The sequence below is a fragment of the Mixophyes fleayi genome, chromosome 4 (assembly GCF_038048845.1).
Source record: "Mixophyes fleayi isolate aMixFle1 chromosome 4, aMixFle1.hap1, whole genome shotgun sequence".
NCBI lineage: Eukaryota > Metazoa > Chordata > Amphibia > Anura > Limnodynastidae > Mixophyes > Mixophyes fleayi.
This window is the reverse complement of record NC_134405.1, coordinates 170,310,229-170,326,901: the sequence shown is the minus strand read 5'-3', so window position 1 is coordinate 170,326,901 and position 16,673 is coordinate 170,310,229.

Sequence of the window (16,673 nt, the reverse complement as noted above, 5' to 3'; positions counted from 1 at the left end):
TACTTAACCACCCTGCTGCCACTGGGCATGAACAGAATCAGATCATATGCCAGTAAACGTAGCCATGTCTACTCCGTGTTTGTGCGCAAAGAAAAATTACTGCACCCTACGATTTCGTGGACGGAACAGGGTGGGAAAGGGCGTTTTGCCACAATCAATTTACAATATGGGTGTGTCAAACTCAAGCATACGCAGGGACGTCCAAATCTGTTGCTCCAGCTACAGGGCAAGTACTGATCAGTAGTAATGATAGTCTTGTATACATGTTATAAGATGTGTTTACAGTCAGGAGCAACTGTAAAAATGTATTTCATGATCAGTAGACATTACGAACATCCTCATAAATGTGTTTAATGGCTACAGTATTAACAGGAGATATTAGTTCAGTATTTTTTTCTGTGCGAATTTATAATCCACATAGATATTGAATATATCCTGCAGTGTCTTATGTAGTAGAGCATAGCAGACCTATACCCAAAATCATCAGCACACATCTTGTTGAGCCGTTGCTTGTTGAATTTATGAATACGAATTGTTGATTTGCGCACGTTTGGAAACAAACACACATTGCGCTCAGTATGTGTGCCTTGATGAATCAGACCCATAGTCATTAGTAGAGATGAGCGGTTCGGATTCAGAGAAATCCGTCAGATTCAAATTTTGTGGTACCGATTCAAACTGGATCTATTTCTCATGACAAATTCGAATTTGAAAGAGAAACTTCTCTGGAAAATGATGGATCTTGAGTGCTTTGGACAAAATCATCTATATATAGCCCTCTGTCCTGTTCTCAGCTGCCATTTTATAATTGATAGCATGTGGGGAGGTAATTTGTTACAGTTATGTGCTCATAAAGTGGGTTGCAGAGGATTGGATAGGGTGGCTATATATATCTTGATGTAAGGATTAAGGGAAAATTTACATAGATGTGGTGATTTGTCTAAACAAATGAAAGTACTAACGTTTCATACACCATTGCCCTTACTAGAATTCCCATTGCAAAAGTGAATTCCCAACATGGTCATGCATCTTATGCAGGGCTGCCAAGAGGGATTCAGGGCCCCGTACAGCAACTTCATGGGGCCCCCCGCTGCAGTGGAGCAGTGAAAAAACTTTGCATCGGGGAGTGGTCAAACAATTGGGACCGTGGCTATGCATCATTGGGGCGCATGTCTACCGCGTTAAAAGCGCTAGTCCACCCTCCTACTGAAAAAAACCCTGCATTGCTGCGTAAACCATTGGCATAAAGGTGCAACGCCCGCTTGCTGGAGCATGACATATGTCCCAGCAGTCCTGACTTTCAGGACAGCGGGACAGTGACCTAGAAACATCTCTTTCAGTGTAAGATATGCAGATGTTATAATGAAAAAGACAAATATAAACAAAACAACTTTATTTTATACGTTTCTGATGTAAAGAACAAAGAAATAAAATAAACATCATACATTTTGTTACAGAAAAAAAGAGAAACTTAACTTTGGCATGTTAAAACTTTAAACATAAATATCAAAATAATTTAGGTGAAAATAAATAAATAAATAATAAATCAGTGCTACTGTAAATACCTCGGTCATACAAACATCTCCAACCATGTGTAAGTGTCATATCCCCAGTTACACATTGACATGATGAAGTATGAAAGCAAACCAACATACAATATACATTTTCAAAACTGCCTTAACATCTGACAGGAAAAGTACCATAAAATATATTAGGAGGTAGGTTAGGAACATATTAGTCAAAATACAAAATTATCATCAGTGTTTCATTGAAACAAAACATCTAGAGAGCCTGCTTCATTAAGTAAAGTAAAGCAAAAGAAGCAATACATTTGCATCTTGACAAAACCATGTTGCATTGGAGGAGGAGGTAAATTTTAAATGTGGGGACAGATATATAGTTCAAATAGGGCATGTTGTAGATCAACTTAAAATTTCAGTGTTAAAAAGCTTTGGGTGTGCTACGTGAAAAAACAGCAAGTATTTTCCTTACATGCCAAATAAACTAATTTGCAACCCTTTGCATTGTAACATGGTTTTTCCAAGAGCAATTTTAAAGTGACTTACCCAGAAGTTACAATTTTCTGCCTCTCAGTAAGAATACACTTAATTTTTCATATGTACATTATTCCTGTATTTTACACATTACACCTCTGCAGTAGTAAGATGGTTTTGCATCAAGTTTTTTTAAGTTTTGTAAACATCAAAAAAACTTAAAACTTTCTCAAACAAATTGGTTCATAGCAAAATTACATTTGGCATGACCAATAAACTATACTTCTAACAAAGGTGAACAAGACTCTGAATAAGTTAGGAGCCATCATAAATAAAATACCTTTAATTTTCACAGCTTAAAAGGCTCACACTACAGCAAAATCTGGGTGCTTATGCTGTTGTTCACTCAAAGGTGGTGGTTATTACATTGAAAAGTATAAAGTATATGTAAAGTTTAATAAAGATATAAATGAAAGTAATAAAGATATACATGAAATTATACTTTAATTTATATATTTATTAAACTTTACATATATTACCTTTTGATTTAATAACCACTACCTTTGAGTGCCAGGGAAAATTATAAGGGTTTACAATTATATTGGTAGTGGGAATCACAACCTATCCCTATGGGCTGTCCATTACACAACACCAGGAGACAGCGCTGACAGTCTAAAAAGACCCTTTTAATTCTTAATATAGGTGTCCAGACTTTTTCCAGCACTGAATTATAATATCTGTATCCATTACAGTGGGGCTTTACGAGCTTTACGACTTGCAAATAAGTTGATAATACTTGAGAAATCGCAATTTCTGGCCAAGCTAGTTTCTATTAATAGCAAACCTAAATCATTTAAACGATTCTGAGTCATTGTTGATCTTAAAACATCTTTTATTCTTGAGACACAACTGAAAGAGCGCTCAGCTTGAGTCACTGTTACGGGTATGGTGTAGAACAACCTTACGGCAATAACAATATTCGGAAACAGGCTTTCAAGCTTCAGGTACTTCAGTTTGTTTAGGAGTTTGATAGGTGAAAGAGATTCTTCTCCTAAATTCGAATTATATATTGATTTAAGGTGTATTAGCTCATCACAAATAGCTTGGCTAATATCATCTTCATATCGTTTTTGAAGCTGGTTTGATTTTTCTCTAACTTCTTCATCCTCTACCTCAGGGAAGATCCATAAAATACTGAATAAAGAATTTATGGCTTTTGCTGCATCAAATCGTGTTGTTATATTGCCTATGTGAAGAAGAATGTGAAATACTAATAATAATACTGATCTAAACTCTGCTGGTATACTTACATTTTCAGCAACCAGTCTGGATTCATTTAAGAGAGCTTGCCAATTATTTCTGATTGCTTTTAATTCATCTACCAGACTGGAAAGATTTTCAACTTCTTTATCAATTGGGATCTTTCGCGCTTGCAAAACTGTGCTTCTTTAATTTATAGCTGTAAGGACTTTTAGCCAAAAAGATGCCATCAAACCACAATGAAATGACTCCAAGTAGATGTGATGTTATTGCATTAGATATGCTTAATGTTTGTAGACACTCCCTTATATGTTTAAGCTTGAATCTTTAGTGATGGTCCCTAAGACCATGGGGAATGCTGGGAAGTGGGTGTGGCCAGTGTGCAATGTACCCAGAGTCTGCACCTCAGGGTAATTAGAATAATAATCAGTCACGACAATGTGCGTTTTTCCAATACAATCAAACAAATCTGCGCCTACCTTCTGGTATGGTCTCTCTGGCACTGCATGAGGACTCAGCGGCTCGACTTGTTGCTTTGGTCTGTACGTAAGACACAGTTCACATGTAGCTGTTGTCTGTGCTATGTCCTGGTTCATTCTTGGCCAATACATCACTTCACGCGCCCTCCGTTTACATTTCTCTTCTCCTAAGTGGCCTTCATGTATCTTGCACAGCATAATTTTTCTTAGTCGTGCAGGTATAATAATTCTATTGCCTTTGTAAATAATACCATTGACAACCGTAAGGTCAGTGCGGTACATCCAATAATCATGAATAGACAGTGGGCACGCATTTTTTTCTGCTGGCCATCCTTTCAGAATGATGTCTTGTAACACTTTCATTGTGATGTCTGTCTCTGTTTCTTTTCTTATCTGTTCTTGTCTTGCAAGAGACACAGGTAGAGAAGCTACAATCAAATTAACATATGCGTCGATCTCTTTATCCATCAGACTTTCAGAACCTTCACTTTTGTTCACAGCACGGGAAAGTGTGTCAGCAATGTGCAGACTCTACCTACAACTACTAGTAAAGCCGTAATCAGTTGCATGAAGTCAATCTTTGCAAGGCATGGTGTTCCTATGGAAGTGTTCACTGACAATGGACCTCAGTTTTCCAGCGCTGAATTTAGACAGTTTGCTGAAGAGTGGGAATTTGTCCATGCAACATCGAGTCCCCACTATCCACAGTCAAATGGGTTGGTGGAAAGTTCAGTAAAAACTGTAAAGAGTCTAATGAAAAAAGCACAAGACGGCAAAGAAGATTTCTACAAAAGTCTTTTAATCTACCGCAGTACACCTCTACAGAATGGACTCTCTCCTGCACAAATGCTGATGGGAAGGAGGATTAGAGCAAATCTTCCGATAAGTGATGAACTGCTTAATACGCATAACTCAGCATTGGTGAGACTGAGTAAGGTACGTCAACAGGAGAAACAGAAACTGTACCATGATAGGCGAGCAAAAAGCTTATCTGATCTAAGATCAGGTGACCAAGTCCGTCTCCGAGATCATGAGAAAGGCATTTGGATGCAGAAAGGTATTGTGCAAGCACAAGTAGCACCAAGATCTTATATTGTACGTACAAATCGTGGAACAGAAGTAAGAAGAAATCGGGTCGATTTAAGATCTCAACCCAACCATAGTGATGGCAACACGACTGAAGAATACCCTTCATCTGACATGTATGATGGACTTGATAATGGTGAACAAACCATGATGGAAGAAAGGTCCAACATGGTTGACGATACACAGACTTTGTGTGAAAGACCCATAAGAGAAATACGCAGACCTGAGAGACTCATTGAAACGTGTTAGATGATGTTCTTAATGTTATATCGTTAAATTGTTATACTGAAGGATACAGGGCTTATCTTTAAAGAAAAGAAGATGTGATGTTATTGCATTAGATATGCTTAATGTTTGTAGACACTCCCTTATATGTTTAAGCTTGAATCTTTAGTGATGGTCCCTAAGACCATGGGGAATGCTGGGAAGTGGGTGTGGCCAGTGTGCAATGTACCCAGAGTCTGCAAATGGCTGAATAAAGAGCTCAGCAGTGCCCACCCATGCTTCAGTGTCCTGATGAACTGATTTACAAGTATATTAACAAAACAGTAGATGCTTACAGAATCTAGATCGGTTAGAATTTCTGATGTTGGGTTTAGTTCCAACACTGACTCAATTGCCTTTTGGATCCCAGGAAGTCTTTCATCAAAAGGTTTGACAAGCTCTACCCTTGCAGACAAACATGTATTTGACATGGAGTGGATTAAAGCACCGATGTTTTCTTTTAAAATTTCCAAACTCTGAGGACTGTCACTAAATATATTATACAGCTTTTGGACAATGCCAAAAAATGTCACAACCTCAGGACAACATTCTGCTGCATGGACACCACACAGATTCAAACTAACAGGCACTAGGAGAAAAATAGCCAACAGACATGTAAAATTTGAGATTGGACACCTTTGTATGCTCCACTGATGTTAGAACCATTGTCATAACCTTGTCCACGACAATCATTTATTGGAAGTGTTTTTGAAGTGTCTCCAGAATTAAATCTGCAATAGCTTCCCCTGTTTTTTTATTGCAGTTGACAAATTCCAAAAATCGTTCTAAAACTTGATATTCATTGTTTACGACAAGAACATAACGCAAAATGAATGTAGTTTGCTCCATGTGTGCTGAGTCTGGTGTTGCATCTACAATGATAGAAACATACTTTGCAGCTTCTCTTTCCTTTAAAATGCAGTTAAACACATATTCAGCACAACAGGATATAAATTAATTTTGAATTTCTGCTGACAAGTAATTTACTTGTAATCTTTTTTTCTCCATTTGCTCCTGTTTCACTTTTTTCAAATGCTCTGCAAGCAAAGGGTCGTAGTGGCTTACAGCTTCTAACATTCCTAGAAAATTGCCATTTCTTGGATGTCCGATTAGGTTGCTTGATCCTCTAAATGCCAGTCCACGTTCTGCAAGTAACAGAACTACATCAAGATATCTTTGCAATAAGGCTATCCAAACTTCTGTTTTCTTTCTGGATTTTGTGCCATAATAAACTATCAACTGTAATGTTTTTTCAAGATTGGATTCCAAATTTCGCCACTCTACATAACATGACCGATGGTTATTACTATTTTCATGGTCAGGTATTTTATTGTACAGTTTTTTATAACCTTTAGAAGGTCCCCAACTGATTTCTGTTGTCAAAACTGAACAATGTGTTACTGGGAGTTTACTGAATAAAAAACAGGGAAAGCAGAACAAAGCTTGCTTACTTTTACTCCAAACTAACCAGTCACAAGGGAATGTTTCTTTGTTTTTTAAGTGACAGTTTAATATATAAAAAGGAAATTGGCTGCCATCCTTATCAGGTGGGAAAAATGTTGGGTATGGTTCTGGTACTTGTCGTATGGCATCTTCTATTTGGGTCACTGGGAAATCTGGTTGGAGAAAGCCTATAACACATTTCAATAGCTGCCTGTTGCTATCTAATTCGATATCAGATGCCCTCTTTGAGTAAGATGTGTAACAAACCTCAGTGACATCAACTTTACGTGCAGAAGATAAGTGTGAGGAACTTGTATGTGGTTCTGAAATCATTGTAGTGTCTGTGCCAGAAGCACATGTTAGCATACTACTTGAACCACTTACATTATTATCATCATCATCATCATCTAGAACAATAACAGTTAGATTTTCATTAACTTCATCAATTTCAAGTCCACTTGTTATTATTGAAGATCCAGCCCCCTCCTTCTGATCTTCATGCTCAGACAAATAGAGGAAACAGTAAATCCTACACTTTCAAGAGTTCTCCAACCTTCAGCAGTCTTTTTCTCTCTTGCTTTTTTCTCTTTATGTTTCTGTGCGCCAGATTTATGATGATACAAATCCATGGCAAAGCTTCTCCTAAAATGAATATATTTAAATATATATATATTATGGGTATGTAGGAGGGATTGCTGCTTAGTTTCTGTCTGCCTCGTCAAGACTTGGACGCACCTCGCTAGCAACCTGAAAGCTCAATGGCGTCTTAACTAATTGCAGGTCTGGATCAGATCTCTAAGTATACCTCTAAGCAAAGCAAATACCTTATCCTTTATAATTATATAAAACAGCTTCCCTTGTTTGTGTTTGAGATCAAGCGGCTCCAGGCTTCACCAGTTCCCCCTGGAGTCACTGAGCTGTGCTCATCGTTGTAGTGGTGGATCTCAATTCTACCCGGACAAAAAAAAAAGCATTTTTTGCATATATAAGCACATAAATACACATAGACACAGTTGGGCCTGATTCCTCTGCGTGCTGTTTCTTGCGTGAATAAAGGTCTGTGCATGCGCCAGAACTGAACTTACACCAGTAAACGCAATCGCATGCAATTCATGCCTGAATGCAACTAACACAACTACCTGCAACTTGAAGAGCAGAAGGGGTGTACGGAGGTAGGAAATATACAGTAAGGGCGTATCAAGGAAATGCCTATGCAGGTGCTGTAAATTCAATTTCAGGACATCTTGTAGGTACATGTGTTTTAGCAGTATCATTTGCTCCAGCTATAGGGAAGGTGTAAGTCAAACATGAAAAGTGTGATGAGAGGGTAAGATTGGAGAGGATGAGGAGGAGTGAAGCTGGCAGGAAGGAGATGAGTAAGATGGAAGGCAGAAACACAGCAGTGGATGGAAAGGACATTAAGGAAGGTGAGAGGACTGTTAGAGGGAGAGGTAGAGAGTAAGAGAGGTTAGTAAATAAAATTAACAGGGCTAAAGAACAAGACTGTTGGTGGACTGTGTTGCTCTATCCAACCTGTTATTACAGCTTTCACAGTCTGCTACTGGTTTCCTGTTCGGTCCCTGGAATGTTGGGGTCTGTTTGGAAAATGTATGGTACATGAAATATGGAAAAGCAGAGCAATAACTGAACACAGTACATAACACAGATCATGCAGTATATGGTACATGAATCCAATCTTCAAAAGGGCAGCACATTGCCCTTAATTTTAAGAATAAAAACAAAACAAAACAAAACAAAAAAAAAAACTACCTGAAAATGGAAAAATTTAAATTGATATTTTCTGTACACTACAATCAGCTGCAATGCAATCTATAAGCAACATAAATATTTTCATACAACCTTTTATTAAGCATAACATTTACTAATCATTGCGAAAAGGATGATTTGTGAGGTGAGTCACACACACAGGTGTCTAAGGAGGCACTTATGTATGGCATATTAACTGGAGGCGCTTATGAGTGGCATAATGTGAATTGGGGGAACTTATGTGACATAAAATGAACCGGGGACATTACTGTGGCATAATAGGAATTGTGGGACTGGGCGCCGCGGCTGACACAAACGCAACCCCCTCTCACCCCCAGGGCACATGAAAAAAAATGTTGGGAAAAAAAAGTGTTTAAAAAAAAAAAGAAAATAGTCGGCAGTGCAGCCACAGGCCCCCTGGCACTCTCAGGCCCGGGTAAATAGTACCCGCCCTCCCCCCCTCTCGGGAGCCCTGATCTTATGTAACTTCACATGCACTACTTTTTTGCTCTTATTTTAGGTTTGTCATCTCCAAAACAGCCACATCAGTGCATGAAAAGAACACTGAGGCTGAACAACCTGTTCATTCACAGAATCCTGAGGAGAGTCAAAGGGTGTTCATGAGTGCTTTATTTGCAGCTGACATTTTTAGATTCTGACACTGTGATTATAGAGCAGCGTCCTTCAAAATTGTATATATAAATTTGTGAACAACAGATAAGTCCATGGTCTTTCTTCCACCATTTCATTTTTTTGGCACAGCCCACCTTGTTCAATCATCTATTTTAAAATGACCATCCTATCAGCCAGTGCTTTGCCTGTATGTTTTAAAGGTGTCCTTTACTTTACTAAACTGCCATCCTATCTACCCCGACTGTGCCACTTTTTTCATAGGTATCATATTTTTTAAAACTGCCATGTTTTTGTGCCACTGCTCTGCCACTATTTTCAGCCAGCCAGCTCACTACCACCTCTGATCAATATTGGTGAAATATTGACAGTTGTGAGGTGGTCACTAGAAAATAGACTCTGACTGTATATGAATGTTAATGCTATAAATACTAAAGTAGGAACAAAAACAGCTTAAAATTACATGCTTTTACCTGTTTTTCAACATTTTAATGAAATCCAGATCCAAAGCGAAAACAAAAGCACGAAGATGGTTTTAGCACCAAAACCAAAACTCAGGGGTCTGCACACATCTCTGGTTACTACTGCTTACTGATTTTCTTTTCTCAGGATTCTTATAAGCATTACTGTGAATACAATCCAAGTAAAAAAAACTACTTTATCATAACCACTTAACAGGCTTGCACTCCATTAGTAAAAAGGTGTAAGGGTATAAATCCTCAATGATACATGACATATCATCATCATCATCATTTATATAGTGCCAACATATTCCGTAGCACTTTACAATTGGGGACAAATACAGTAAACTAATAGACTGGTTAAAACAGACAAAGAGGTGAGAAGGCCTTGCTCGCAAGCTTACAATCTATGGGACAATGGGAGTTTGATACATGAGGTTAAGTCTACATTTTGCATTTCGGCCCAACCGGACTGCAAAGGTAAAAGTGACTCATAAGCTAAATGATCCTGTCACACAACAATGTTGGTCAGGGGGTAATTGTCTTGTGCGAAATTGTGTAACGGGTGGTAATAGGGTAATGTAGTGAGGTTAAGAGGGTGGTTAAGGAATATTATAAGCTTGTCTGAAGAGGTGGGTTTTAGAATATATATATTTAGAATTGTACCTATAAATTAGTCTTTATTATTTGTTATATTGTTCATTGCACTTAGAATCTTATTATTAAAACGAGCCTGCAATTTTTTTTAGAGAATTCAAAAATGTTATCAAAAGCTTTATAATTTCTACAAAACCTACCAAATCTCATCCTATTTTGAATAGAGAAATTAACGCTTTCCTTTTGGGATGTCAACTTCCTGCACTAGGTAAATCCAGAACAAAGCAATTGGCAAGAAAGACAAGATATCTCAAGCAATAAAATGTCAGACATCGGGTAGGGCTCCAAATCACATGGCTTTTTTAAGCTGTCTATTAGAAACATGCAATTTTGTCTATCTCATTTATATAATATTTTCAGTGATTTCCCCAAGGTAAATTTTTTATTGACTCGGGTGTTAGAAACAAAGATTAAAATGATAAAGTTGGTAAAACCCAAACTGTGGCACTAGCTATAAACCTAAATGTTACTAAGCTATTCTTAAAAATATTGGCTAATAAATCAAGGTTTACTTGTGTAGTTCAAAATGATCTGATAGGCTTTGTCCCATGTTGCCAGGCGAGCGACAATACTCTTTATAAAATGTTATATTCATAATCTTTGTCAGGATATAAGGAAAATTATTCTAAAACCATCTCCTTACATATTTCAAAGTCAGATATATTAATCTTGACGCATTATTATTTAAATTGGAGGAATAAGAAAATTAAATATATTGTTAGCATTTTATCTCTGGTTGCTATCGAGATGAATGTTCTCCCCAGAATCCTGTAACAATTTCGCATTACTAAAATATTACAGAAAAAAATCAATGACGAGATAAGGTGGCATTGCTCTCTAAAACCATCATCAGGAAACTTTACATAAATTCTGAGACGAGCAAAGATCAGAAAGGTATATCTAAATTGATTTGGTTGGGTACAGCACCTAGGCTCAGGTTATTTCCATCTTGATTAGAACTAATAATAGATAATAGAGATATAAGTTCTAGTCAACTGATATCTCAGTTTTATCAAGTTATTAAACCACTCATTTGAGAGAATTATAGCATAGTTTTCTGTACCGATAATGTCATTAGACTATTTGGGCCTTAGAAAATCAAGATTGAGCAATGCTTTAGCTGGCTGAAAATTCTGCAATCAAATTCTCTTGTATGCTTTGGAGTAGGTGTATTAAAAAATTTATTTTAACTATGGATTCACCTTTGTCTTCTATCCGGGATAATCTGGATTTTCCAGCAGGATTATCTAGCACTTCCATGTCTGGAGGAACCTGAGAGTCAAGCCTAAAATAGCATATGATTTTACAGGTGAGGCTTCTCAGAGGTCCCTGAACACATAAACTACAAACTGCAGAGGTCTTACTGTTGTTACTATAACCCTAACTTTACCCACTGAACTTAACATTAAAAATAACGACACCAGACAACTGTTAAATTTGGCACAATTTATTAGAATTTAAATTTTAATTTAAATAGGTGATATAGAAGGCAAAATCGTGAGGCGGCCCAACCGACGTCAAAATACCAAACAGTGTATGGCCATCCGGCACTAACCACTGGACCCAGGACAAATCCTTTATGATTGGCCGGTGCTAAATCTGGCGTCAGTGTGACTGCCCACAATGCCCCGCCCCTACAAGGCAGGCCAAGGAGTCCTGTTTAAAGGAACCAAGAGCCAAGGTGCTTCGAACAGGGCAGTGACCTGCGGCCAATCAGCGATAGCACCATGTGACCGGTTGCTGACTAACAAAATGCCTTTCTGCTAAAGCCTGAGGTCTTTAACGACCTAAAGCCCGCCACCGAGTGACCTAACAACATCCTCCAAACCCTTAAATACCTGCTCAATAAAATAACCCAAACCTTCGTATACCAGGAGTTTAAACCCAAATTGAAATCCTGAATGTAAAAAGGAGACTAGTTCTGCATCCAGAGAGAGCCTAAACCAGTCATTTAATTCTTTAAACTGATTGGGGAACTGGCCTTAGGCAGTAGAGGAAGGAGGTGCTCCACGGCCTTTACCGGCATTGGCGGAGGGACATGGGCATTCTTTTTCTGAATGTGGCCCTCTGCATTGGGAACAGACTTGAAAAAGTCCAGATAGGAAGAAACGCATTGGGTCACGCCCACTTCACGTAACGCCACTCTGACATCAACTACGGGGATTCCCTACAAGAGCTACATCTGCACAGCTCTACTCCACCGGAGCCTGCAGTGATCATTTCCGCCCCGCCGCGCGGCCAGTCTGAGAGGCAACAACAGCAAGTATCATATTCCTTAGTATCCTCATACCATCTTTATGGCTACATGACTGGACTTTCTTTTTTACTTTGCTTACCAACCTGAAAGGATTCATATCGGAGGTAGTAACACCACATAGACTTGTACCTGTCACGGGCACTAGGAGTCTTGCCCAGGATTTCACCAGATGATTGGGCTTACCAGAGTAGTGAAGTTCTCACAACGGTCCTCTGGTAGCGGGGTGACTAGCGGAACAGATATCACAGCAGATGGAGAGAGAATGCCAATAAATAATAGGAAAGTCAGTGACTTGCAGCAATCTTTGGTCAATGAATCAGCGTCTAGCTGATATAGTGGAAAGGCAGATTTGAACACGGAGATCAGGATGGATGTGAGTAGATGCAGGGAGGTAGCAGTCAGCAGTCAGGAAGTCAGTGGTCTGCGTACAGCAAGTTGTACCACTGCTTATGGTGAAGAGACTTGTCCAGGTGCAGGTAGGTAGCGGGGAAGTCAGTGGTCTGCGTATAGCAAGTTGTACCACTGCTTATGGTGAGAAGACTTGTCCAGGTGCAGGTAGGTAGCGGGGAAGTCAGTGGTCTGCGTATAGCAAGTTGTACCACTGCTTATGGTGAGAAGACTTGTCCGGGTGCAGGTAGGTAGCGGGGAAGTCAGTGGTCTGCGTATAGCAAGTTGTACCACTGCTTAATAGGTGAGGATGTGTACAAGTGTTGATGAGTGGAAGCATACAAAGATAATAGGATGCAGACACTGAGAGCACAGAGGAACTTGATGCCAATAGGTATGCACCGTATCCAACAAAGTCTATATAACGGTATGTGTGGCGCTGCTTGGTAGAGACTTGCTCAGCACAGATATGCAGGCCAATAATGGATAGTCAATCACAGTTATGCATATAACGACTGAGTAGTACGGTTAATTCCAAACAGGTATGCAGCATAACAATAACAGTCTATAGCGGGTATGGATACCGCTGCTGAGCGTGGAGACTTGTCCTAGCGGATATGCAGAGTAAACATAGAAAGTCAATAACAGATAGGCATACTGCTATTTAGTAGAACAGTCTGTCCACAGAGAGATGCAGGAACTGCAGAGACGCTGGACGGCAGAGAAGAGTGTAGGAACCATAGGTGAGTAAATCCGGTAATCAGAGTCCAGCTGAGGACACAGGCAGGAAACAGAAGACTGCAGGTATGGAAACCAGCGATGAGTAGCACAGGGAATCCACAGGAACTGAAGACACTAGTAGTACACAGGAGATAGTAGCGGGTATGGAAACCAGCGATGAGTAGATCAGGAATCAGCAGGAAACTGAAGACACTAGTAGAACACAGGGAACAAGTTCAAAGACTCACAGGGAATGAGACTCCAAAATCAGGCAATGAGGTAATGCACACAAGTGCCTTAAATAGGGAGTTGCCTGATCAACCAATTTGGATTAAAAGCAACAGTCACAAGAGTTCTTGGGAACTGCGCATGCGCAGTCCATTAGGATGGCGGACGGCCGCGGTTTAGGACAGGTGCCGGCAGGAAGGCTAGGGAGCTACGCACCAGCGTAGAGGCACTCACGGTCCGGTGAGTGACAGTACCTCAATAAGGACAATTTTCTCTACATCACCTCTATGTCTGCTATCATTTTGGAACCCGGTATACCAATATCCCGTTGACATATTTGGCTGGAGGCTATCGTCATTCTACTGTATTACATCTGTGGTTTTTATTGTGCAGAACGCCTATGGATTTTACTCACTGGCATTCATTATGCTGATTTCATTAATGTTGTTTATGATTGTTTTTAACATCAGTGACATGCAGGCAGTTTTTTTAACTTGTGTCTGTATTTTCTGAATTGGAGTAAATTGTTATATATTTGCCATTTTACACACAGGACATCACCATTTATTCATTTATTTATTTATTTATTATTATTTTTTTAAAAAACAGGGACCTATAGTCAATGATTGCCCAGTTAATTCTGTTTTATATTTTTCTTGTTGCTTGAGGGAGGGATACACTCAACTGGTGCAGCTCTTGCAGTACACTTTAGAGAGCGCGATCCTTCCAAACCATATTGGGAACAGACTTGTCTATATTTACAGTTAGCTCCACGGGTGCACAACCCGCTGTTGAAAGCAAAACATCTATTGCATGTTCCCTAAGGCGTGCCTTGCCTCCCCTGTTGTTGAAACCTTGCAGGCTGGGTCCGCCTGGGACGCTGTTACACTGGTCTCCATTGCCGGTTGTGCGGGGTTGAGTTGACCCGTCGTGTGCTCTGCTCTCCCTGCTGCTCCGTTCGACCCGAGGGAAGTCCCAGTTGACCCTGTACTGTGTACCTGTTGTGCTGACAAAACAGAAGCATTAGCCTGATTCCTGACCAATGGGGAACTGCAGGGCTGCGCTATGGGTTGCTGACAGACCGGAGAAAGATGAATGGGAGGAAACTAACTGCTCCGCCAGCCTTGGAGGATTGTACTATTTGAGAATGCATGTTGTGCGACTGGGACACACCCAGCGAGGGGGGTTGCTGTGACATGTTGAGATCCCAAAACCCAGATGACTGAGTAGAACTAGCTGCTGGCGGAAACAAACCGCTGGTGGAAGGAGGATAAGGAGCCGTCCGATGCCCCTTGCCGATTATAATACCCTGAAGGCTGCCAACATGAAAAAGCAGCAGGGGTAAAAGGCCAAGAGTCTGAAAGGCCTGGGCGCAGCACATTACTAGCAGATAAGTAAGAATGGACATAAGCAGAGGGGGAAATAGATTCTGCTGCCAGTAAGAGGGGGGGCTAACAAGACCTGGCTAAATGGGGGGCTGACGTGGAATGTTGGACAAAGCCAGGTAGTCCGGTGTACTCTAGATGGAAAAGAGGGGTTGCCAGCTGCTGGGAGATGAGGCAGGCCTAGGGGCATAAGGAGGGTGCCGACTACCGCCCTGGGTTAAACATGCTGGATCCCTCAAGCCAGATTGTGCCACAGGAAAAGCTAATAATGGCGCTGCAGGGGGGCAGAGGGAACCACCCCCTGGTGTGCTGCAGTGAAGGCACCTCCTGCCATTGAGGAGGCATAACTATTAGCATAATTCGCTTGGGGGGGGGAAATATGGCACCCTGCTGCCTCACCTCCACATAGTCTGCTCCCCATCTGTGACTGTGTCACTCACCGGACTGTGAGTGACATTTCTCCTGTGTTCAGGAACCGTGGCCGTCCGCCATCCTGAGGGTCTGCGCATGTGCAGCCCTTATGAAACCTTCAGTACCTGTTGCTTTTAATTGATTGGATGATCAGGCAACCCTCCCTATTTAAACCACCTGTGATCATTACCTGGTTGCCTGATCTTGGAGTCTCATTCCCCATGAGCCTCTGAAGGTGTTCCTGTGTTTCCTCGTGTATTCAGCTCCAGCTGATTCCTTGTCTACTACGATTGTGGTTTCCAGACCACTTCAACTCTCCTGTGTTCATCGTGTCTGCACTCAGCTGATTCCTATCTGCTACTGCTGCCGGATTCCAGTCCACCTCAACTCTCCTGTGTTCAGCGTGTCTGCTCTCCGCTGCCTCCGTTACTACTGCCGGGTTCCAGACCGTCTCAACTCTCCTGTATTCATCGTGTCAGCTCTCCACTGATTCCTATCTGCTACTGCTGCCGGATTCCAGACCGTCTCTACTCTCCTGTGTTCAGCGTGTCTCCCCTCCGCTGCCTTCACTACTGCTGTCGGATTCCAGACCGCCTCTACTCTGCTGTGTTCAGCGTACCTTCCCTCCCCTGCCTCCGCTACTCTGCCGGATTCCAGACAGCCTCAACTCTCCCGTGTTCATCTTGTTTCCAGTTTTACTTACTACTGCTTCCTGAGTATTGCTCCGTTGATTACCGGTTACCTTCCGTGCGCTGCACCAACCTGATTACCGCTTCCATCCTCCAGTGGTCTCTCCTCCTGCCGGCGTTCAGCCGTTCAGGAATCTCTGCACGTCTCCTTGACAGCCTGCTCTCCTGAACCGCGGTATGCATACTTTCCATTGACTTTGCTATTGTATTGCATATCCGTCTGGACTGTGTTGTGCTCATCTCCGGAGTCTTCTATCTACTGAAGCTATTGTTACAATTGACTTTGTTTCCTATTACCTGGATTGCTATAGTGACTTTGTATACTTCAAGCAGCGCTTGTCAGTTATTATTGTATTGTGGATATCATCGTGGGATCAAGTTCCGTGTGCCCCGTGTATCCTCTGCATTACATTCATCTCCTCGTGCCCCTCCTCACATATATATAGCAGTGGTACAACTTGCTGACGCAGACCACTGACTCCTGTTTCCCATTGGCACCAGTTTCAAGTATCCTCTTACATAGCAGTGGTACAACTTGCTGTACGCAGACCACTG